Source organism: Schistocerca serialis, chromosome 3, assembly GCF_023864345.2.
Source record: "Schistocerca serialis cubense isolate TAMUIC-IGC-003099 chromosome 3, iqSchSeri2.2, whole genome shotgun sequence".
Classification (NCBI taxonomy): domain Eukaryota; kingdom Metazoa; phylum Arthropoda; class Insecta; order Orthoptera; family Acrididae; genus Schistocerca; species Schistocerca serialis.
Window position 1 is genome coordinate 707,747,345 of NC_064640.1, and position 23,606 is coordinate 707,770,950.

A 23,606-nucleotide genomic window follows, 5' to 3' on the forward strand; every position below is an offset into this window, starting at 1 on the left:
GAATTACTTCCCGAGATGTTCATGGGATGGGCCTCTCTGTACAATATTCCGGATGTAAAGCTTCCCCTCAATAGGATCTCCGGGAGGGGAATACAACGGAAACCCCAGAGAGTAGGGCAAATGGAAAATGAAGGAAGGAGAAGAAGAAGGAAGACTTATTGAGGATTGGGACGTGGAATGTTTTAACCCTTCTCCGGGAAGGGAAATTAGAAAACGTCAAACATGAAATGACAAGAAACAAATTGGATGCACTCGGAATGTGTGAAGTGAGATGGGGTGGTTGTGGAGGACTAGAAAGTGAGGACTTCCGATTGTACTATTTAGGTGAAGATAAAAATGGAATGTATGGGGCTGCAATTTTGATAGGTAAAAGACTGAAGGGCAAGGTTATCAAGGTTGAACATGTTAGTGGAAGAATAATGATGATGAGATTGAAAGGGAAAAAGAAAGACTTATTTATCATCCAGGTCTATATGCCAACAAGTAATCATTCAGATGAAGAGGTAAAAGAATGTTATGAGACGATAGAAAACTTAGCAGAGAGAGAGAGAAAAGAAATGCATGTATTGCTATTATGGGTGATTGGAATGCGGTAGTTGGTGAAAGACCAGAAGGAAAAGCTCTGCGAAAATTTGGACTGGGAGAAAGAAATGAGAGAGGGCAAAGATTGTTGGAATACTGCAATGAAAATTTCATGGTAGTTGGAAATACTCTATTTGATAACCACAAAGGACGACGGTGTACTTGAATATCTCGATTTGACAACAAAAGATATCATATCGATTACATAATGATACATAAAAGAAACCAAAATTGCCTAAAGAGTGTCAAAAGCTATCCAGGGGTAGATATTTATTCATATCATATGTTAGTAATAGCTGAAGTCCTAGTTAAATTTAAAAGAACCTGGAAAGGATAGAAGAGAGAGCACATTAACTTTGATAAACTGAAAGAAAAGGAAATTATGAAAAATTAGAGAAAGCATATTGTGAAATCATGAGGAAAGGACAGGAAACGGAATGCATAGAAGGAAGATGGGATCGTTTTAAAAATGGGATCAAAAAGGCAGCTAAGAGAACGCTTGGAGTCAAGGAGAGGAAAAAAGTAAAGAAAGAATGGGTAACACTAGATATGATAACCAAGATGGATGATCGCAGGAAATGGAAAACGGTAAACGCAGAAGAAGGGAAGCTCAACTACAGGAAGTTAAATAATGAATTAAGAAGGGAGACTGAAAAAGCTAAGGAGAAATGGCTGACAGAAAAGTGTTAAAAGATAGGGAAATTAGAGAAAGAAGGAAAATATGATTTGATGTACAAAGAAGCAATAGATTTGACATTCAGGGAAAAGAGAAACAACAATGGAGTAAAGGAAGTAGAGGCAGCAGACGGTAAAATGGTGAGTGAACCCCAAGAAATAATAAGAAGATGGGAAGAATACATAGAATGGCTATACGCTGCAGACAACCGATCAATTGAAGAAGGCCTTGGGATAGAAGAAGAAGATAAAGTTGCAGATGATGACAAAGGAAATGCAATACTAACTAGTGAGATTGAAGAATCTATGAAGGAGATGAAAAATGGAAAGGCAATAGGAATTGATGAGATTCCTGTGGAACTGTTAAAGTCATTGGAGAAAGAGAGGAAAAGGGAGTTGATTGAATTGTGTAATCAAATATACATGACAAGAAAATGGCCAAAGGACTTTACAGAAAATATCTTAATACCTATAGAAAACAAAAGGAACAGCAAAAAGTGTGAGGAACATAGAACAGTGAGCATGATATCGCATGCAGCGAAAGTCTTGCTGAGGACGCTCAACAGAAGGCTATATGGAAAGCTGAACTGCGTAATAGGAGATCAACAATTTGGTTTCAGGCGAGGAGTGTGAACTAGAGATGCCATTGGGCTACTGAGAGTGATAGGGGAGAGGTACATGGAGAAGAAAAGAAAGGTGTATGTTGTGTTCATTGATCTTGAGAAGGCTTTTTGACTTTGTCAGATGGGACAAACTGATGGAAATCCTAAGGAAATATGGAGTTGACTGGAGGGAGAGACGGCTAATTAGAAATTTATATTTGAACCACAGAGCAAGAGTAAGAATAGGAGGTGTGATGAGTGAAGAAATTGAACTGGGAAGAGGTGTAAGACAAGGTTGTTGTTTATCACCAACACTGTTCAATATATATCTGGGGGAAATTATTAGTGAAAGATTTGATGGAAGGAGAGGAGTTTGTATAGGGGGTCGGAGAGTGGAGTGTATAAGATTTGCAGACGACATGGTTGTGATGGCAGAGAGTGCAACAGACATGGAACAAATTAGAAGAATATGGAATGAAGATTAACAAGAAGAAAACGAAAAACATGGTATTTGGAGGAAAGGGGAGAAAATGCCGTATGAAAATAGGGGGAGAGGAATTAGAGCAAATGAATAATTTCAATTACTTGGGAAGTGTAATAATGGATGATATGTATTGCTCAACAGAAATTAGGAAAAGAATTGCAATGTCAAATGAGGGATTCAAGAGGAAACAGAAATTACTTTGTGGACCAATAAACAAAGATCTGAGGAGAAGATTTGCCAAGTGTTACATCTGGAGCGTTGCACTATATGGTGCGGAGACCTGGACATTGAGGAAGGAAGATGAAAGAAGATTGGAGGCACTAGAGATGTGGATATGCAGGAGAATTGAAAAAGTGAAATGGGAAGACCGAGTAAGGAATGAAGAAGTATTAAGAAGGGTTGTAGAAGAAAGAAACATGCTGAAAGTCATCAGAAAGAGAAAACGGAACTGGATTGGACATTGTTTGAGGAGGGACTGTTTATTGAAGGAAGGAATAGAAGGAATGGAGGAGGGAAAAAGGGGAAGAGGAAAAAGATGATATCAGATGCTGGACAATATCAAAGGAGGCAAATATTCAGAAATGAAAATACTGGCTATGTACAGACAAAAGTGGAAGATGCTTAATCCATGACAATAGCTGCCGTAAGGCAGAATACCATACTACTACTACTACTATAGGCCATGACACAAGGCTGTTTTGTGACGTCATTTCGTTACAAGTTTTATCTTTCATGACTGATGAAACGATACATTTGCTCGAATTAAAATTAAAACTCCAACGAAAATAATTGATCAGTCTCAAATTGTGTAATCTGATTAAGACAGTCAAATATAAACTATTTTCTTCGGGAAAGCAGCTGAAAATGCATGTAAGATATATATTATCAATTTTTAGTAATATTTGGGAGTACTTATTGTTGTGAGGAGTTATTTATAACCGTAAGGAGGAATAAATCTCCTCTCAGATTCAAAAGCATTGACATCCATCTTGAGTCCGCTTTGAAGGCAAAAAAAATGGGAAAAAATCCCTGAAGTGGAAAACATAATATCACAAAATAAAGGTAGTGCGTTAGCAAGAAGGTATTAGCTTTATATTTGTACTGGACCCTTTATGTACTAGTACTTTTATTGGAAAATAAAACTGAATTTCTATGAAAATCTAAGGTGATGTTTTAAATGTTAGTTAGTTACATGTTCCGTAGATTATTTTAACGATTCTTTAATCGAAGTGCTATAGAACGAGTAATTCTACAGGGTATGTACACACGATTAGTGCTAAAATTAATGAACTTATTATTTTTAGCCCTACTCATACACTCAAGCAACTAATCTTAGAGACTAATTTTTTTTCCGTCCACGGAATAGAAGTTGTGTAGCAGAAATGGTTTTAGGTTAGAATTAAAACTTACTTTGCTACCTGTCAGACATTTTACGTTGTTGGGCAAATACTCGTAATCAAAACATTTTGTTGCTGCATATTGAAATCCTTTCTGAGCCACTGACAGCTACAATAATGGGTAATTAATGTATACTTTCATCTAGTGTTGTAAACATGGACAACATTACTGCTTTGAAATTGGAATGGATAATGTATGAAAAATTTCATTAGCAAATATTTGTATTGTGATGGTGCAATTAAAATGCCCAACTTCTTGAAGAGGTAGCTACATGGTGACTACGAGTGAACACCATACATTTATCTTACTGCTCGCTTTTGTGCAGTCTATTCTTTCTTCATAAGTGATGAATTATCCCAATACGATATTTTTGAGTGAAAATATACACAATATTTCAGGAGCCTGATTATTTTTTCCCAAGACTAGGAATTAGACGAAGAGAAAAAGTAGCTGCACTTAATTGTTTGAGCAGCTGAGTAGTATGATTTATCGAGTTCAAGTTTTCATGAAAATTTTGAACAGTCTGTTCCGTTCACTGACTCCTGTGTACCACAGAAACTTGCTGTTAATTTACTTGGTAGTTTACACAAACCAATGTGAAGTGTAGGTTTTTATTATTTCCGCTTGTAGACTGAGGGGAAAAAATCGCAACACCTAGAAGGACCAGCGCGAGACAAACGAAAGTTGGTAGACGTTTTTCTACATCCGAAAGATGTCTTATAAGAGTAGCGCTAACAGCGCCACTATGAGGATGCAAATAAAGTTTGCTTTAAATACACGGTATAACGGTCCTGTATTAGTTACCTTTGAGATTAGGCGTACTGTGTTGACGTTAGTCAAGAATGCCTTTAAGGCAACAATGACGCCATTGTCAGCACCTCACTGAGTTTGAACGAGGTCGTGTGATAGGGCTATAAGAAGCTGGATATTTCTTCTGCCATACTGCGGAAAGACTTGGCAGGCATGTAGCCACTAAACATGATTGCTGGCAGCGGTAGTCACAAGAATGTATGATCACAAGAAGACCGGGCTCCAGGCGACAAGGTGGCTCTACCCAGAGGGAATACCATCGTGTTCGGTGTATAGATTTAGCGCGTCACACTGATTATGCAGCAGAAATTTGAGCAGCAGTGTGCACCGCAGTGATGCAACGAACGGTTACAAATTGGTTTCTTCAAGGAATGATCGACGCTCTGTTGCGTGCATTCCACTGACTCCAAATCACCGCCATTTGCGACTTCAGTGTTAATCGTTCGAGCGACTTATTAGAGCCGGCCGGAGTGGCCGAGCTGTTCTAGGCGCTACAGTCTGGAACCGCGGGACCGCTGCGGTCGCGGGTTCGAATCCTGCCTCGGGCATGGATGTGTGTGGTGTACTTGGGTTGGTTAGGTTTAAGTAGTTCTAAGTTCTAGGGGACTGATGACCTCAGCAGTTAAGTCCCATAGTGCTCAGAGCCATTTGAACCATTTGACTTACTAGTATGTTTTTTCGAGTTCAAGTGTTCATCAATATGTGTATCCTAAAATTCGGAGCAAATTACTCACTGACTCCAGCGGGCCACAGAAGATTGCTCGTCATTTACTTGGAAGGACTTGACACAAGCGAGAGCTCTTCGGAGGGCAGGGTGGAAGTCTGTTGTGTTTTCTGATGAAAGCTGATTCTGCCTTGGTGCTAGTGATGGCTGTGTGTCGGCTAGAAGGAAGCCAGTTGTGGGCGTGTAACCAACCTGTCTGCGTGCTAGACACACTGGACCTACAGCTGGAGTTATGGTGTGGGGTGCGGTTTAGCATAACAGCAGGGCACTCTCGTGGTTACCCCATATAGCCTGACCACCAATTTGTACGTTAATCTGGTGATTCGACCTGCTGTGCTGCCATTCATAAACAGTATTTCAGGTAGTGGTTTCCTCGCCCATATACCGCTGTTGTAACCCAACAAGTTCTACAGAGTGTTGATATGTTGCACTGGCCTGCTCGGTCAACAATCTGTCCCCAGTCAAGCACACATAGGGCATCATCGAAAGACTACTCCAACGTTATCCTCAATCAGCATTAACCGTCCCTGTATTGACCGACCAAGCGCAACTAGCGTGAAACTCTAATACACAAACTGACATCGGCACCCGTATAACACAATGCTTGAACGTTTTCATGCTTTCATTAAATATTCTGGAGGTTACTCCAGTTGTTACTGTATCAGCATTTCATACTGACAATAGCTTATCTTGATCTTATATTAACCTGTGATCTTGCAAAGGTAATCATTTATATACGTTACATAGACACATGTATTCCCAAAATTTCATTGCTCTACATTAATCATTTTTTGGTGTTGTGATTTTTTCCCCATCGGTGTATATACAGGGCGTCCCACCTACCTCTGCCACCTCATATACTTCCGGAAAACGTAAAAAATGCAATAGGCTAGGTATGCACCTATGTCAGGGGCTCATACAATGGGCTAGGTTGGACGATGGATAAATGTAAACAAGCATCACTTTCACACCAATTTAGGTTTTTGTGAAAGGCACATATACGTTTTTTTCTACAGATATGAAATCTAGACGTATAATTAGTGACGCGAGACATCTTTTCACTGTTATAAACCTCATACTTCCTGAAATATGTAGACTTTAAAGGATGGAAGCCGCGCCACAGTTTCTGTCGTAGTACACAGAGCAAAGGTTGCCTACAGCAAGCTTCAGGGCAATAAAGGCAACCCGCATTACGACCTTACAGCAGATACTGTATTCCAGAAGGTATATGGTTTAGAGCAGTGAAACCAAGTCTGCCATCATTAGCTGCACCTCTTTCGTTTTGGTGGAAAAAATATACGTGTGTCGTTTAAAAAAAGGTACTTTGTGTGTAAAGAGATGTTTGTTTACTTGTATGGATTGTGCATTCCTGCCCATTGTGTGAACATGTGGCCTGGGTGCATCACTGGCCAATTGAGTTTTTCACGTTTCGTTTCGTTTGGGAAAAATGTGAGGTAGCAAAATTAGGTGGGACACACTGGGACACCAGATAGCCTCTGCTCACAGATATGCACAAATATGCCAGACTAAGCTCCTCACTATACTATGAAGTATAAATTGTTATGAAACTGATTCACACATATATTACCGATATTAGACAGGCATTGCCTTTCTCAGCCCCGACTTAAGACGCCACTCGCAACTTGAGTGTTTTTGTATACGTTCATTTTATTTCTAGACACGCACAGTAGTCTTAACAGGCAAGAAATTAAAGCGATATGGTAAGTGTCCAGTATTCCATCTGATCTGTTGCGTTGGGCGTCGGGGATAGTGGATTCAAGAAAGTGAAGTATGCAGGTGCTAAATGGGTGAGAGAACGTATGACTGAAATACTGTGGTATTTGTCTTTTCACAAAAACTGGTGTTGCGGTGTGAATCCGTTTGAGCACAGATCTCACCCTTCTTCTTTATTCATATAAGCGTATTCTAATTTTATGACCTTCAAAAAGTAGAACTACCCTTCATTACCCATTATGAGTGTGTTACTGTCCTTTTTGGCGCCGATAAATTCGTATGCTGCAATTAGTGTATTTCAACATAAAGTAGCACTGCGAAAACAACTACCAATTTGCTTACTATTGCCTACGTTTATAGGCCTTATGTTATGCTTTCTGATCGTATCGTTTCTCATTAAGTGCCTGAAACTAAATGTTACAGTCGAGAAGACGTAAAGCCAGGAATACATTGAATAAATCCATCCGCAGCCACTGTTAGAATTTTTCGTTCCTTTATTAATGTAACTGAATGACTTTAAACAATCTAATTTATCGACTAATGCATTGATCATTACGTCTGATCAATGAAAGTAGGTGATAACTATTTGTTTCGTTCATAGCATCCTTCAAGAAGAGATGCAGCTCATTTTAATATAAGGAATTTGTTGGCGATCGAAACATACAACAAAAAAATCACATTCACCTGCACTGTATCACTTCACATAATGTTTAGGTGTTCGACATAACGATCCCCCTAACATTTTATAATTAAGTTGAGTGCCTCAAAATTGCTCGTGCGCATTAATAAACAAATAATTCTTAACAGTGGATGTAGAACGATTTGTTTAAATTGCTCCTGGTCTACTTAGCCGTGAATTATTGAAAGAATCATAAAGGTGAACGAAACCTTGCAAAGAGTAAAATATTTACTCATTCGACACACATTTTCAACGTTTTATTTAGTTAACATCGTGGTTTTCAAGTTGGCGCTTGTGTATTAATCGTGATGAAATCCTTATTTTCTTCAGTGACACAGAAGGAATTGTAATTCTTTGGAGCTCATTTATCTATCTTGCGGAACAGTACTTGGTGTCTCTGTTTCTCTCGTAAGGTTCTTATGAGAAGGAAGTGTTTTTGAACATGCGCGTGCTCCTTCTGTCTAACAGAAGCATTTGTCTGATACGCCTTCACAGCATTTCTTAGTATTACTTTTTGAAGCATGGTTTCAGATTTTTCCTTTATTGCTTACATTAAAACCAGGTCAGTTTTACAGTTTTAAGTGATGTTCGATTCCTAATATGTTAACCATGCTTGTTAAGTGTGTGATCACTCAGCTGTCGGCTCTTCATTGTCTCCTTTTTGAACTGATTCCATGATATTTAGATCCCACCTTAACTAATATTAAATTTGAAGAAAACAAATTAAAAAAATTAATATGACTTTACTAATTTGAAGCTTTAATCAATTATTTGTATTAACGTTCATCATACGTTGCAAAAATTGCTTTTTGACCTGACAGAAGTAGATATCTCTGAATTACTCAGTAACTTTTGATGCTCGGAAATCACACAAGCATCAAATTTCACATACTTCCAAAAATCCAGAAGAGCTCTTAGAGTTTCAGTGCAGTGTTGTGTTAACTGTAAGTAATCTGTGTGAAACACCTCTGCACCGCATCATGAATTCATATTTAGAATGTGTATAACTAAAATCCTTTAAGTTTAGGTCAGTTATCATGAGATCCATGGTTTGCACCTCAAATTCAAAACTGCTTTTGTATTTATGGTGTTTTCGAGAAGAGAGATTATCTGGTACTGACTACAGACGCTAGACGTTTTGCTACTATTAATGTTATTTTTATGAACGATATTTGAATTTTTCTCTATTTTAAATTCCGTGTGTATCTTATCATCAGTTTGGATTCGTTCATTTGTAATGTATGCTGATCTTTTGGTTATTCTGTTAACTGAATGACTATCCCAGCCAATATATTGACATGCCAAGTATTAGATGCTGTCGGTTTGTTTATTTATATAAATCGAGTTCATTTAATTTGTAGTGTATAATTGCATTTATGACACTATTTTGAGTGTAATTTTATAACAAATGTTTGTTATTTCTGTGGTAGAGCGCAGTCAATTGAAACCGACGTGCTGAATTCTTTGTTTTCGTTAGATAAAACGTCTTTGTCCTGAAACTGTAAGCAACTCTTATTGCATGAGAGCATAATCGTGCTATGAAACCTTGTTTTAGTATTTGTTGATGTAGCTTGTTGTTGTAAACCAGTTTAATCGATAACTAAAAATAGATATTCTTGAGCATCGACTAAATTTCTCTTAATAGTGTACTATAACTTACTTTTGTTTACCTTATTGGAGGTTTTGTCTGTACGTAAGTGGAATTTTTGTAATTTTGCGTGTTGTGTTAAAATTAGGCCAATTCGTGGGATTGTTTATTTGTGTTTGTGAAAATATCTTCGTAGCATCTGTATAGCATTGGTAATTTCGGGTATTTAGTCTACTGTCAGCTGTCAAAATGGTTGTATGTGTTTTGGTAATATCGGCGATTATTTATTTGGTCTAAATATGGATCAGAGAATCTGTATTAAATTTTGATTTTTAGAAAGAGATAGAGAGTAGCAAAGTTTTAGAGACGCTAAATATTGCGTTTGGTGAATTTGCTATGAGAAAACTAAGGCTTTAAGAGTGGTATAAGCATACTGAAGAGGACTGTGAAGAAGCTGAAGATCACGAGAGACTTGGATGTCCTAGCACATTATCAAACGCTTAAATCGTGGACAAAATAAAGGAAATGGTTATGAACAGTCGAAGACCCACAATCAGAGAAGTCGCTGACAATGATTACATATTAACTGACACATTCCATGAAAGTTTTTTGAATGTTTTAGTTATGAAACTTGTGCCAGTAAAATTTGTTCCAAAGTTGTAGAATTTCGAAGAAGAACAGCGGTGAATGCAAGTTACCCTCGAGTCGCTAGATGAAATCAACAACGATGCAGAAATACTACTACGCGACGAGTCATGAAACATGTATTTACGGATGTGACGTCGAAACCTCCTTCGTTCCAGTTGAACCTTTCTGGATCGCCAACACCCAAAATACTCGATAAGTGTGGTCAAATGTGGATGTTATTCTCACTGTGTTCTTTGATTCTAACGGCGTAGTGCACCATGGAGTTCTTGCCACAAAATCGAAAGATTAATAAAGAACATTACTTACATGTTCAACGCCGTTACCATTACTTACAAGTTCAACGCCGTTTGAGTGTAGCAGTATTTAGAAAAGCGTCAGAAGTTGTGCTGAAATATTCATGGCTTTTGCATCTGCTCAGACTTCTTTGCTTCTTCCTGAAACTTTTGCCAGAAACAAAATTGTATTGATGCTTCTCATGGCTCCATATTCACTGAAAATGGTCCCATGTGACTTTTTTTCAGTTTCCAAAAACAATGAAAACTTAACGGTTCGTCGTTTTATAAGCACAGATGAAATTAAAAGCACATCCCTGAGTGAGTAAAAGGTATCCCGAAGATCGAGTTGCAAGAGTGTTCCAGTGATTAGGAAAAGCACTGGCTTATGTATACAGTACATAATAAGCACTATTTTGAAGCCAATAACATCGAACTGAACGAGTAAATAGAATTTCTTTCAAAAAGCAAACATTTCTTTTGTTTTTTCAATGTATCTGGTAATTTTATGGAGATTGTTGAACTCGTATCAGAATAGAATTGAATACTTACATTTAACATATTTCTCTTTGAATTTTATTGATGGAAATAATAACAGTAACACTCAAGCAACGGGTAAAGAGGATTAATTTCGTGACTCGTAGCATAAGACCGGACAGAATTCGCAGACGTATATTAAATCCGGAAGGACTCGGCCCTGAGATACACGAGCAGAGAAAGTGCGTTTTTTTGCTGAAAAAGAAATCGAAATACTTTCTCCTAAAAGTCTGTTAGCGTTGTTTCCCACTAGATGACATTTTAAAGTCACTGACATTGAATTTCTGCTAAAATGACGTAACACGAATTCGTTGTGATTGAGAAGGAAAAATTTTGAAAGAGAAATTCGGAAGATGTGTAGTAATGAAAAATAGGACAGAATGACATTGGTAGTGAGCCCCGCAGTACTGGGAACTTTACTAAAAAGTAAAAAAAGATTCCCACTAGAACTTGGAACTTTAGGGGTCGGCGTGTGTCTTCTTGCAGCAACAGAAGCTTCTATCAGCTCCTCATGTTTGCCCAAAGGTTATGGATTCATGTCAGGAGATGTTCACCGTTAGCTCCTTTTTGGTGTGTGAATAATAAATGAGGAGCTTTAAATAGTGATGAGGGGCAGCGTAGGGCGAGAACTTAAGCTACAAACAGAGTCGCGCAGCCACCGGGAGAGCGTCCACAAGGGTTCGCCATGCTTTCCAGCTAATGGGCCAGCGGGACAGGCTAATGCTTTGAAGTGCTTTGTGGGCCCCAGCTAGACTTGACAGGGATTACGTGCTGTCTAATCTGCGGCAAGTGGACGCCGGGCTGATGCGTGGGCGGAGAAGACTGGCTTTGACGAAGTGGGAGGAAAAGCTTGTTCTGCTCCGCAGCAGGAACGCCGCCGCATACCGACAAGTGACAAGCAGCTGCCTCATTCTTTGGTTCCGGTTATTGATTCTCAAATCTGTTAGTAGTACTGGGGACCAAAACAAGAAAAGAGTTTAGTGAGCCTCTTCGGTAGCGAAGAACGTATACTTTACAGCAGTCAAGATAGTTATGGGACACAAAAACTCTCGCGGATCAAAGTTTCGCTTTCTGGTGGTGGTGGTGATGATGGTGGTGAAAGTGGAGAGGTGGGGGAGAGGTAAAAAATTTTTACTGTCTCTGTTCCCCGGCGCCCCTTCCTCCCTTTCAGTATAACTTTCACCATCCCCGCTTTTTCTACGTCACGGATTACTACGATTTTAATAATAATAACAATAAAATATTTAAAATGTTTAATATAATACAGGGTTAATTGCACGACACACGTACTTTTCCAATCTTCAGAGAAATGAATTTCAAATACCATATGTGCCTGAATTACATGAAATGTATTCACAGTTGCGGATACGAAGAACCCCGTCAGCTGTATAAGGCAATGACAATAGAAATTTGTGGTGAACCCGGATATCCTGCTTTACGCGAGCGGTCGCCTGCACCGCTTTGACTATCCATGCACGAATCACGGCCAGACCAGAACTTGCAACGTTCTTACGTCACAACATGTATTTGTACGCACACATTATACACTACTGGCAATTAGAATTGCTACACCAAGAAGAAATGAACATGATAAACCAGTATTCATTGGACAAATATAGTATACTAGAACTGACATGTGATTACATTTTCACGCAATTTGGGTGCATAGATCCTGAGAAATCAGTACCCAGAACAACCACCTCTGGCCGTAATAACGGCATTGATACGCCTGGGCATTGAGTCAAACAGAGCTTGGATGGCGTGCACAGGTACAGCTGCCCATGCAGCTTCAACACGATACCACAGTTTATCAAGAGTAGAGACTGGCGTATTGTGACGAGCCAGTTGCTCGGCCACCGTTGATCAGACGTTTTCAATTGGTGAGAGATCTGGAGAATATGCTAGCCAGGGCAGCACTCGAACATTTTCTGTATCCAGAAATGCCCGTACAGGACCTGCAACATGCGGTCGTGCATTATCCTGCTGAAATGTAGGGTTTCGCAGGGTAGAGCCACGGATCGTAACACACCTGTAATGTAACGTCCACTGTTCAGAGTACCGTCATTGCGAACAAGAGGTGACCGAGATGTGTAACCAATGGCACCACATTCCATCACGCCGGGTGATATGCCAGTATGGCGATGACGAATACACGCTTCCAATGTGCGTTCACCGCGATGTCGCCAAGCAAGGATGCGACCAACATGATGCTGTAAACAGAACCTGGATTCATCCTAAAAAATGACGTTTTGCCATTCGTGCATCCATGTTCGTCGTTGAGCACACCATCGCAGGCGCTCCTCTTTGTGATGCAGCGTCAAGGGTAACCGCAGCCATGGTCTCCGAGCTGATTGTCCATGTTGCTGCAAACGTCGTCGAACTGTTCGTGCAGATAGTTGTTGTCTTGCAAACGTCCCCATCTGTTGACTCAGGGATCGAGACGTTGCTGAACGATCCGTTACAGTCATGCGGATAAGATGCCTGTCATCTCGACTGCTACTGATACGAGGCCGTTGGGATCCAGCACGGCGTTCCGTATATTACCCTCCTGCACCCACCGATTCCATATTCTGCTAACAGTCATTGGATCTCGACCAACACGAGCAGCAATGTCGCGATACGATAAACCGCAATCGCGATAGGCTACAATCCGACCTTTGTCAAACTCGGAAAAGTTATGGTACGTATTTCTCCGCCTTACACGAGGCGTCACAACAACGTTTCACCAGGCAACGCCGGTCAACTGCTGTTTGTGCATGAGAAATCGGTTGGAAACTTTCCCCATGTCAGCACGTTGTAGATGTCACCACCGGCGCCAACATAGTATGAATGCTCTGAAAAGCTAATCATTTGCATATCAAAGCATCTTCTTCCTGTCGGTTAAATTTTGCGTCTGTAGCACGTCATCTTCGTGGTGTAGCAATTTTGATGGCCAGTAGTGTATAATTGCCGTACAGAGGAGGAGTCTGTAACTGAAAGTCGCTGCCCAGTATCGGTGGAGAAATACGATATTGCGGTGCCCTTGCTGTTAAGGAGAACGATGCAGTGTTCTTCGGAAATTCATGCACGTTCGAAGAAACATTGCGTCATTCTTCTTAACAACACAAGCACTGCAATATCGTATTTCTCTGAAATAAAATTTCTTGGAGGTTATGGTAAAGCGATGTACTAAGGAAATTATTATAACCGAGCGAGGTGAGGCAGTGGTTAGCACACTGGACTCGTCTTCGGGAGGACGACGGTTCAAACCAGCGTCCGGCCATCCTGATTTAGATTATCGGCGATTTCACTAAATCGCTTCAGGAAAATGCCGGGATGGTGCCTTCGAAAGAGTAAGGCTGACTTCCCTCCCCGTCCTTCCCTAATACGATGGGACCGATGACCTCGCTGTTTGGTCCCCTCCCCCAAATCAACCATTTCAAATGTTCAAACGTGTGTGAAGTCTTATGGGACTTAACTGCTAAGGTCATCAGTCCCAAAGCTTACGCACTACTTAACCTAAATTATCCTAAGGACAAACACACCCAACCATACCCGAGGGAGGACTCGAACCTCCGCCGGGACCAGCCGCACAGTCTATGACTGCAACGCCTAGACCGTTCGGCTAATCTCGCGCGGCCAAATCAGCCGGTCAACCAACCAAATTATTATATCGCATAAATAAATTTCTTTCGAAATGTGGTGCTACAGAAGAATGCTGAAGATTAGATGGGTAGATCACATAACTAATGAGGAGGTATTGAATAGAATTGAGGAGAAGAGGAGTTTGTGGCACAACTTGACAAAAAGAAGGGACCGGTTGGTAGGACATGTTTTCAGTCATCAAGGGATCACAAATTTAGCATTGGAGGGCTGCATGGAGGGTAAAAATCGTTGAGGGAGACCAAGAGATGAATACACTAAGCAGATTCAGAAGGATGTAGGTTGCAGTAAGTACTGGGAGATGAAAAAGCTTGCACAGGATAGAGTAGCATGGAGAGCTGCATCAAACCAGTCTCAGGACTGAAGACCACAACAACAACAAATACATGGTTGAAATGGTTCAAATGGCTCTGAGCACTATGGGACTTAACTACTGTGGTCATCAGTCCCCTAGAACTTAGAACTACTTAAACCTAACTAACCTAAGGACATCACACACATCCATGCCCGAGGCAGGATTCGAACTTGTGACCATAGCAGTCGCGCGGTTCCGGACTGCGCGCCTAGAACCGCTAGACCACCGCGGCCGGCAACAAATACATTTTATGTGTTTTATTGTAATGGAACAATTTATTAAATTAAGAATTATAAAAGCAACATCATTTTGCAACTTTGACAGAGTCATAATTTGCATAATATATAATAGGAATGTGCACTCGCTATTATCAGCAGTCGTATGTTATTTAGCACAAAGATTATAAACATGTAAACAGAGATATACAAACAGTAGCTTTACAAACTTCTAAGTTTGTGGAATACCGTATTCTCAGTAGTTTCCGCCTATGTTGGGAAGGCGGACTTCCTGTTGTTTACTTTCGTTAGTGTAGAGCCTTTTCCTTTCTGTCTTCCGTTACTCGGCTTCCTGTGGTTTGCCTTCCTGTGGTTTGCTTGTTCTACCTGTGGACTTACGAACTCTGTCCGATTTGTTGTTGGCAGTAGGTACTGTGGGAGTGTAAACGTATAACGTATTTTTCTAGAATATTACTGGTCAGACCGAAAGCCCAGACACGTGGGTAGGCCCTCAATTGAGAAGTATCTTGTGTTAAACATGAGAGGTGGCATGAGCCCCCTCTCATATTTCTATCTTACAATTTTCGTCTCTAATTGCATGCGGTGAAAAGTTGCTATTCCTTCACACGCGGACTTCCCACGCGGACTTCCCACGCAGTGTCTCTCGTCACCCAGGTGGTCCGGTGACAGGCGGGCTCTGCGGATCTCGAGAGGGTTAAGCCGACGAGTGTGAGGGAGTCGAGTGAATGCTTTCCAGACGCCGACATTGTCAAGAGACACGCCAGCAGGGGCCTGAAGTAGCGGCTGGGGTAGAGGTTCCGTTACTTCGCAGAAACTTAGCGAAAACACTTTCTGGCGGGCTACCAGCGAGGCGTGGGAATGACTTGTGTACCCAGGCAGTTGTGGCGGGAAAATTCCCGCGCTTTCTGCAAAATAGTAACTGTGATTGGCTTGCTCAGGGCATAGCTCCGTGACGTAGCAAAATCAGCGTAGAAATTGGCGCCAAGAATCTCCATTGGTGGAATGGTAGTGCTCCGGCAATGGAGTGGAATTTTCCGCCGGTTTTCGAGTTGCTGATTGGAACGTTTAACCACGGACACTGTCGTGGGTGCGGGAATGTTCTGTGTTCGGCCTGTACGGGTGCTCAGGAGTACTCGGCTCCCGCCTTTCGGTCGCGGACGTCGAAGCAACCAGCCATCGCCTCCGGTACGCTAGATCGTGTTCTGGCAGTTAAGAAGACAGTTTGGTAATGTATGTCCACAGCACCAGCAGATAGGGATTTTCCTAGGTGATAATCAGAGCTCAGCAGAGCGTGCCTGTTCGTCTTTTTCTAACTTTGTTCTGTCTTGAGTAGCAGCAATTAATGTTGGGTTAGCTGTGTGTCTCTCTTAAGATTTGAGTGGCAAGGAATTGGCTGCACATACCACTTCGTCATAAACCTCACAATCTAGTTTAGGGACAACTTCACCTTCACAGCGTTTGTTTGAGTATCCAATTTGAGCCCATTTGATGTCTTATAAATGTTTCATGTGTTTTTGTTTATTATTTTGTGTTTAGTCTTAATAAATCGTATAGTTATTTTGGACAGAACTTTCATTCTGTTAATCGGTAGAGCAACCCATCATTTCTCACTACATTAATGAAACCTTCCTTTATTTAATTTATTTATCAAATTAAATTATTGCAGGTGCCAAACTCTTTTCTACTCCACTTGCAGGGTTGATTACAGTCAGTTCGCGTATATTTTTTAATCCTTGTGCAACAGCAAAAGTCGGAGTTAGAATAGGGGGGGCTTAGAGCATTATTTACATATGTGGATTCTAGAATTTAGTGTTAAATACACTGCTATCTGCGGCACCTCGCATAAAATGGCGACCCTTAGCCTCGGATCTTTCCTGTGAATCGCTGATAAGCAAGTATTATTAGTAGTAGGGACACTCAGAATTTTTTTTTGCTTAATTTTTTTTTATTGATTAATACCCAAGTTTTTTTCTGGTAGTTCCGCGTTTAGTTTTAAGTAGCGGCGTATGATTACAGTTTTTGTTTTCAGTGTATATATTCTTTTGTTCATTGTTTTAGTGTTCCTTTGATGGTGTGTCCGTATCACATCACACTTTATCGGGTTTGTGTGCGGTTTCTGTACCACAACAAATCGTGCGTATAATTACAGCGTTGGAGAGGCGTCGTTGAAATTTTATGTCTATGTGTAAAAATATGTGGAGTAGATTAATTTTATTGTGCATTTTAGATAAATTTTTTTCTTAATGAATGATAACGAGAAGTAAGGCACGACTATTATCGAGGGAAGCTAAAACAAAAGAGGATAGCATAATGGATAAGGGGCAGTTTACTGACGGGCATAGGTTCGGAGATGAGATGGGCACATTTTTAGCAGGACAGGACGCCAGGGTCATTGATGAGGAAGGTGATTTGGACGCGATCTCTGAGCAGCGTTGCGGCCGTGATTATGATAGTGAAGTAGAGGATGAAAGAGAGACAGGCACACAGGTCGAGAAGGTAGCAGAAGTTTATAATCAAACGAACGAGAGCAGACAGGGGCTAGCTCGGCCACGTCAGAGCTCTAGCGCCCAGGTGTCCAGAGTTACATCTCCCACATTTGAAGAGGATCAAAAAGATGACGTAAACCCAATATTGAGCTTCCTACGATCAATGAAAGAAGAAGCTGACGAACAACGTAAGAAGGAAAAGGAAGAAGATGAGAAACAACGTAAGAAGGAGAAGGAAGAAGATGAGAAACAACGTAAGAAGGAGAAGGAACAAGCTGACGAACAGCATAAGAGGGAGAAGGAAGAAGAGGAGAAACAACGTAAGAAGGAGAAGGAAGAAGCTGACGAACAGCGTAAGAGGGAGAAGGAAGAAGAGGAGAAACAACGTAAGAAGGAGAAGGAAGAAGCTGACGAACAGCGTAAGAAGGACACTGAGGCAATAATTTCGCATATAGGGGAAATTCGTGGGGAATTACTAACAATAAAGAAAGAATGTGCAGAAGTAAAACAAATGTCAATGGCTGCACAAAAAGTAGCAGGCCTGGCCAAAACGGCAGCAATAGGGGCAATGAAAGTCGCGGAAGCAACTTCTAAACTCGCAGGGCGCTTGCGACGTACAACACAATCCCACTCAAAATCCCTATCATTCTTAAAAACTCGAGGTAATATCGCGGTTGCGAACACCACGAAACGAATGGAAGAAGTAGAGAGTCGGATAGCAAAACTAGAGCAAAACGGGCACACGAGCACTGCGCGTTCGGATACCAATGATGGAATACACAGAATTGTGTCTCAGAGGAAAAGCCCGCCGTGCTCTAGCCCAATGACCGAGTGCGGAACTAACAATGCACACGCAGAAACAGCGAGTAATAGCTTCAATAATTGTAGCCCACTTAGGAGAGTGAATTCTGAGTGCCGCTTCCAGTATGATACAGAGGTAGCACATCACAGTTATCAGCAAGATAGAACAGGAGACTCAGCAGACGTGCAAGTATCGGAAACGAGTGACAACACCAGTGCGAGGAACAGACAGGATTTTGATCACAATCACTTCCTGTCGATACTAAAATTCCAGAAGTTCAAAGAAAATGGAGGGTCGATGCATCCGAAGAGCTGGGTGATGCAGTTTACAAATTCATTACCGGCATCATGGACAACCCAGGCAAAATTAGAATTCATGTGTGGACACATCGAAGGCCAAGCCGCGGAAAAGATGCGGGGTGTGGCAGTGACGTGTCGGACTTATCAGGAATTTGTTGGTGCATTCCTGCGGACCTACTGGTCAAAGGAAACGCAAGACAGGATTAAAGAGGAAATAATATTTTGTCCTGAACTGGAAGTGTCCGGGCGTAGGAGCGCAACCAAATTTCTTGATGATTTACTCAAGAAGAATCAATTTTTAGATAGTCCATATAGCAACGGAGAAATCATTAAATTTGGCTTTTCCAAATTGCCAGTTAGGTACCAACAGACACTTGTCGGGAAGTGTGGATCTGACACAGAAGCATTCAAGAGTCTATTGCGCGAACTCGAAGTAGTCTTTGATAAACAAGACGCAAAGGACAGGAAGAAGGGGCAAAGTAACAAATACCACGGGCCAGGAAGGTAAGACGACAACAGATCGCATAATCGCACTGGTCAGTTAGGAAACCAGAGTTACGGAAGTTAAGGTTACGCTATTCAAGGTTATGGAAACCAAAGACACGGAAACCAGAACGTCAGGGAGCAGGGTCAATCTAGACAAGGAATCTGGGATAGGAGGAATAACGAACGGCAAAGCGAGCGTAATTGGAGAGAGCGAAAACAAGGACAACAGTGGAACCAGGAGATTGAAACTAGACCCGCAAATCCTAATGCACGTCAGAGGAGGGGGAGCTTAACAAGGGATTGACGCCAGACCAGTGCGAACACAGGCCGCCGGAATTTCGCACGTAATCTCGGACCTGGCCAACTACGGATGATACATTATGAAGATTTATCAGAAATCCTGCTCGAGGAACATAAAGCAACTCCTCGACAAGATCGGCAGCCTCTTATCACAGTAGCAATAGCTGAAAGGAGTATGAATGCGATAATACACTCCTGGAAATTGAAATAAGAACACCGTGAATTCATTGCCCCAGGAAGGGGAAACTTTATTGACACATTCCTGGGGTCAGATACATCACATGATCACACTGACAGAACCACAGGCACATAGACACAGGCAACAGAGCATGCACAATGTCGGCACTAGTACAGTGTATATCCACCTTTCGCAGCAATGCAGGCTGCTATTCTCCCATGGAGACGATCGTAGAGATGCTGGATGTAGTCCTGTGGAACGGCTTGCCATGCCATTTCCACCTGGCGCCTCAGTTGGACCAGCGTTCGTGCTGGACGTGCAGACCGCGTGAGACGACGCTTCATCCAGTCCCAAACATGCTCAATGGGGGACAGATCCGGAGATCTTGCTGGCCAGGGTAGTTGACTTACACCTTCTAGAGCACGTTGGGTGGCACGGGATACATGCGGACGTGCATTGTCCTGTTGGAACAGCAAGTTCCCTTGCCGGTCTAGGAATGGTAGAACGATGGGTTCGATGACGGTTTGGATGTACCGTGCACTATTCAGTGTCCCCTCGACGATCACCAGTGGTGTACGGCCAGTGTAGGAGATCGCTCCCCACACCATGATGCCGGGTGTTGGCCCTGTGTGCCTCGGTCGTATGCAGTCCTGATTGTGGCGCTCACCTGCACGGCGCCAAACACGCATACGACCATCATTGGCACCAAGGCAGAAGCGACTCTCATCGCTGAAGACGACACGTCTCCATTCGTCCCTCCATTCACGCCTCTCGCGACACCACTGGAGGCGGGCTGCACGATGTTGGGGCGTGAGCGGAAGACGGCCTAACGGTGTGCGGGACCGTAGCCCAGCTTCATGGAGACGGTTGCGAATGGTCCTCGCCGATACCCCAGGAGCAACAGTGTCCCTAATTTGCTGGGAAGTGGCGGTGCGGTCCCCTACGGCACTGCGTAGGATCCTACGGTCTTGGCGTGCATCCGTGCGTCGCTGCGGTCCGGTCCCAGGTCGACGGGCACGTGCACCTTCCGCCGACCACTGGCGACAACATCGATGTACTGTGGAGACCTCACGCCCCACGTGTTGAGCAATTCGGCGGTACGTCCACCCGGCCTCCCGCATGCCCACTATACGCCCTCGCTCAAAGTCCGTCAACTGCACATACGGTTCACGTCCACGCTGTCGCGGCATGCTACCAGTGTTAAAGACTGCGATGGAGCTCCGTATGCCACGGCAAACTGGGTGACACTGACGGCGGCGGTGCACAAATGCTGCGCAGCTAGCGCCATTCGACGGCCAACACCGCGGTTTCTCGTGTGTCCGCTGTGCCGTGCGTGTGATCATTGCTTGTACAGCCCTCTCGCAGTGTCCGGATCAAGTATGGTGGGTCTGACACACCGGTGTCAATGTGTTCTTTTTTCCATTTCCCGGAGTGTAGATAGTGGAAGCTACATAACAGCAATATCTGAGGCAGCATACAAGAGGTGCTCTCAGGAGATGGACTGGCCTGTCCTATCGGTTAAGAAAACCAAAATAAAAGGGGCATTAGCGGGTAAATGTACGGAGGTCATCCAACAAACAAGACTGGAATTCTACTGCCAAGGACACAAAATAGAGTCTAACTTCTGGATCGTGCCAAATCTGGCGATCGACATGATAATAGGAACGGACTTCCTAAATGAACATGAAGCGATAGTTGATCTAGGACGAGGTGAAGTGGTTTTGAGGAAAGGGAATCCCGTCCACATTAAGTTCGACGACCAGCTGATCCCAGCTCAACTACCGTCTAACTGTGTACGGATAAACTATGCGTGTCTGAAAGACAGAAAGGAAGAACAGGTCGACGTTGCGGGTAGGGGAGAGGACACGGATGAGAATGAAGTCGGAATAATGGGAGAAATAAAGGAGAAAATAGGAGAAAAAGTGGAAGCAATAAAGAATATAAGGTGCGACCACCGCAAAGAACTTCATAAATTACTAGTAGAACATGCGGAGGTCTTCCTTCCCAAGACAGGATCAATAAAGAACTTCCAATATGAATTTCGTGTACGTCCGCACAACCAGTTTCGTGTGCCACCCTATCCAATCCCCTTCGCATATCGACAGAAAGTAGCAGCTGAAATTACGTGAATGCTGAGTCAAGGAATAATAGAACCTACGGCTTCAGCCTATAATAACCAGTTAAGAGTAGTCGAGAAGGCAGATGGTAGTATTCGTTTGGTCTTGGACTCGCGACAAAATTAATACCATAATAGAACCCGAAACAGACAGACCGGAACGATTAGAGGAACTCTTACAAAACTTCCATGGAATATCAATCTTCTCATCAATTGATCTAAAATCGAGTTTCTGGCAGATCGAGCTCCATCCAAATTGCAGACAGTTCACAGCCTTTTTAGCATTTGGAAGATGTTACCGGTTTCGTCGTCTACCATTTGGTTTGAACGTTTCATCTGCCGCATTCATTCGGGGGCTGGACGGCATACTAAGCGATAATTTGAAACGTCATGTCACCAGCTATGTGGACGATTTGCTGATCGCGGAGAAATCTTGGGGAGAGCACAATGCGGTCCTCGGTGAACTCCTTGCGACATTCAAGGAATACGGAGTGACGATCAATATCGAAAAATCGAATTTTGGGACGTCCTCTGTCAAATTTCTAGGACATATCATCACGGGTGAGGGCATTGCGCCAAATCCCGAAAAGATCGAAGCGATTGAAAAGTTTCCCATTCCTACGACAAAGAAGCAGTTAAGGGGGTTCTTGGGGATCATAAATTTTTACAACCGCTTTATACATGTCAAAACTCAGAGCAGTCCTAGGTTGCATCAACTTACAGGAAAGAAGATTCCTTGGGAATGGGATGAGGCGGCCGAATCCGAATGGAAAGCATTAAAATTCGCATTATTACAAGCACCCATCCTATCACACCCTAATTTAGCAGAAGAGCTTTGCATAGTAACGGACAGTTCATACTCAGGTCTGGGTGTCATGGTGTTCCAAGACTATGTACATGAAGGAAACAGGGTGTGGAAGACAATTGCGTTTGGTAGCAGAGTACTAGCCAAGAGTGAGAGGAATTACTCAGTAACCGAGTTAGAGGCGCTGGCTATTGTATGGGCGTTTGAAAAATTCAGATACCTTCTGTTTGGTCGCAAGACGAGGGTCTACACAGACCACAAGGCACTCGAGTTCTTGATGACTGCAAAGTTTAATCACAGGCGGCTCATTAGGTGGGCATCATATCTGCAGCAGTACAACTTTTCGATAGAATATATCCCCGGCAGTCAGAACATTATTGCAGACGCCTTATCACGGTCGCCGATCGGATTTGAGCACAACATTGAAGAAGATCTGGAGGAAAATCACTACTGCCTTTTCTATATGCAGAAAGTAGCCTTTATTACCTGTAGTATGCAGGACATCAAGAAGGAGCAAGACAAGGACCCTGCCCTAGTGTTATTGAAACAGAAATGGATAGACAGAAGACACGCCACCATCAGGCAGTTCTACCTCTTGCGGAAAGGCATAATTTTCCACCGAAATTATGCAAATGACACTGAATGGGGGGTATGCATCCCTGAACACCTAATAAACAAGGTTATATGGCATACTCACCTCAGCTATGGACACTTCGGACCACGCAAGTGCAATCTCAAGCTAAGGACCATGTGTTACTTTCGAAACATGGAGCGTCGAATTCGGAGGGTACTGTCGGTGTGTAAAGACTGCCAAAAGGCTAAGCACGCCACTGTGAGCATGCAGGCACCATTATACCCAATCGTACCGACCAAATTAAGACAATTAGGAGCAACAGATTTGATGGGACCTTTGCCAAGAACAAGAAGAGGATATACTTACGTATTAGTGTTTGTTGAACTAACGTCCAAATACGTTACCTTTACGCCACTGAAGAGGGCGACAGGACGAACTGTATCACGAGCCCTAATCCGGGATTTCCTACCACAGGTTGGTCATGAGAGTAGAATTATTTCTGATAACGGGCCACAGTTTAAGTCAAAAACATGGAAGGAGACGTTGCATCAATGTAAAATTGATCCCATTTTTATATCTTCACACCATCCGAGC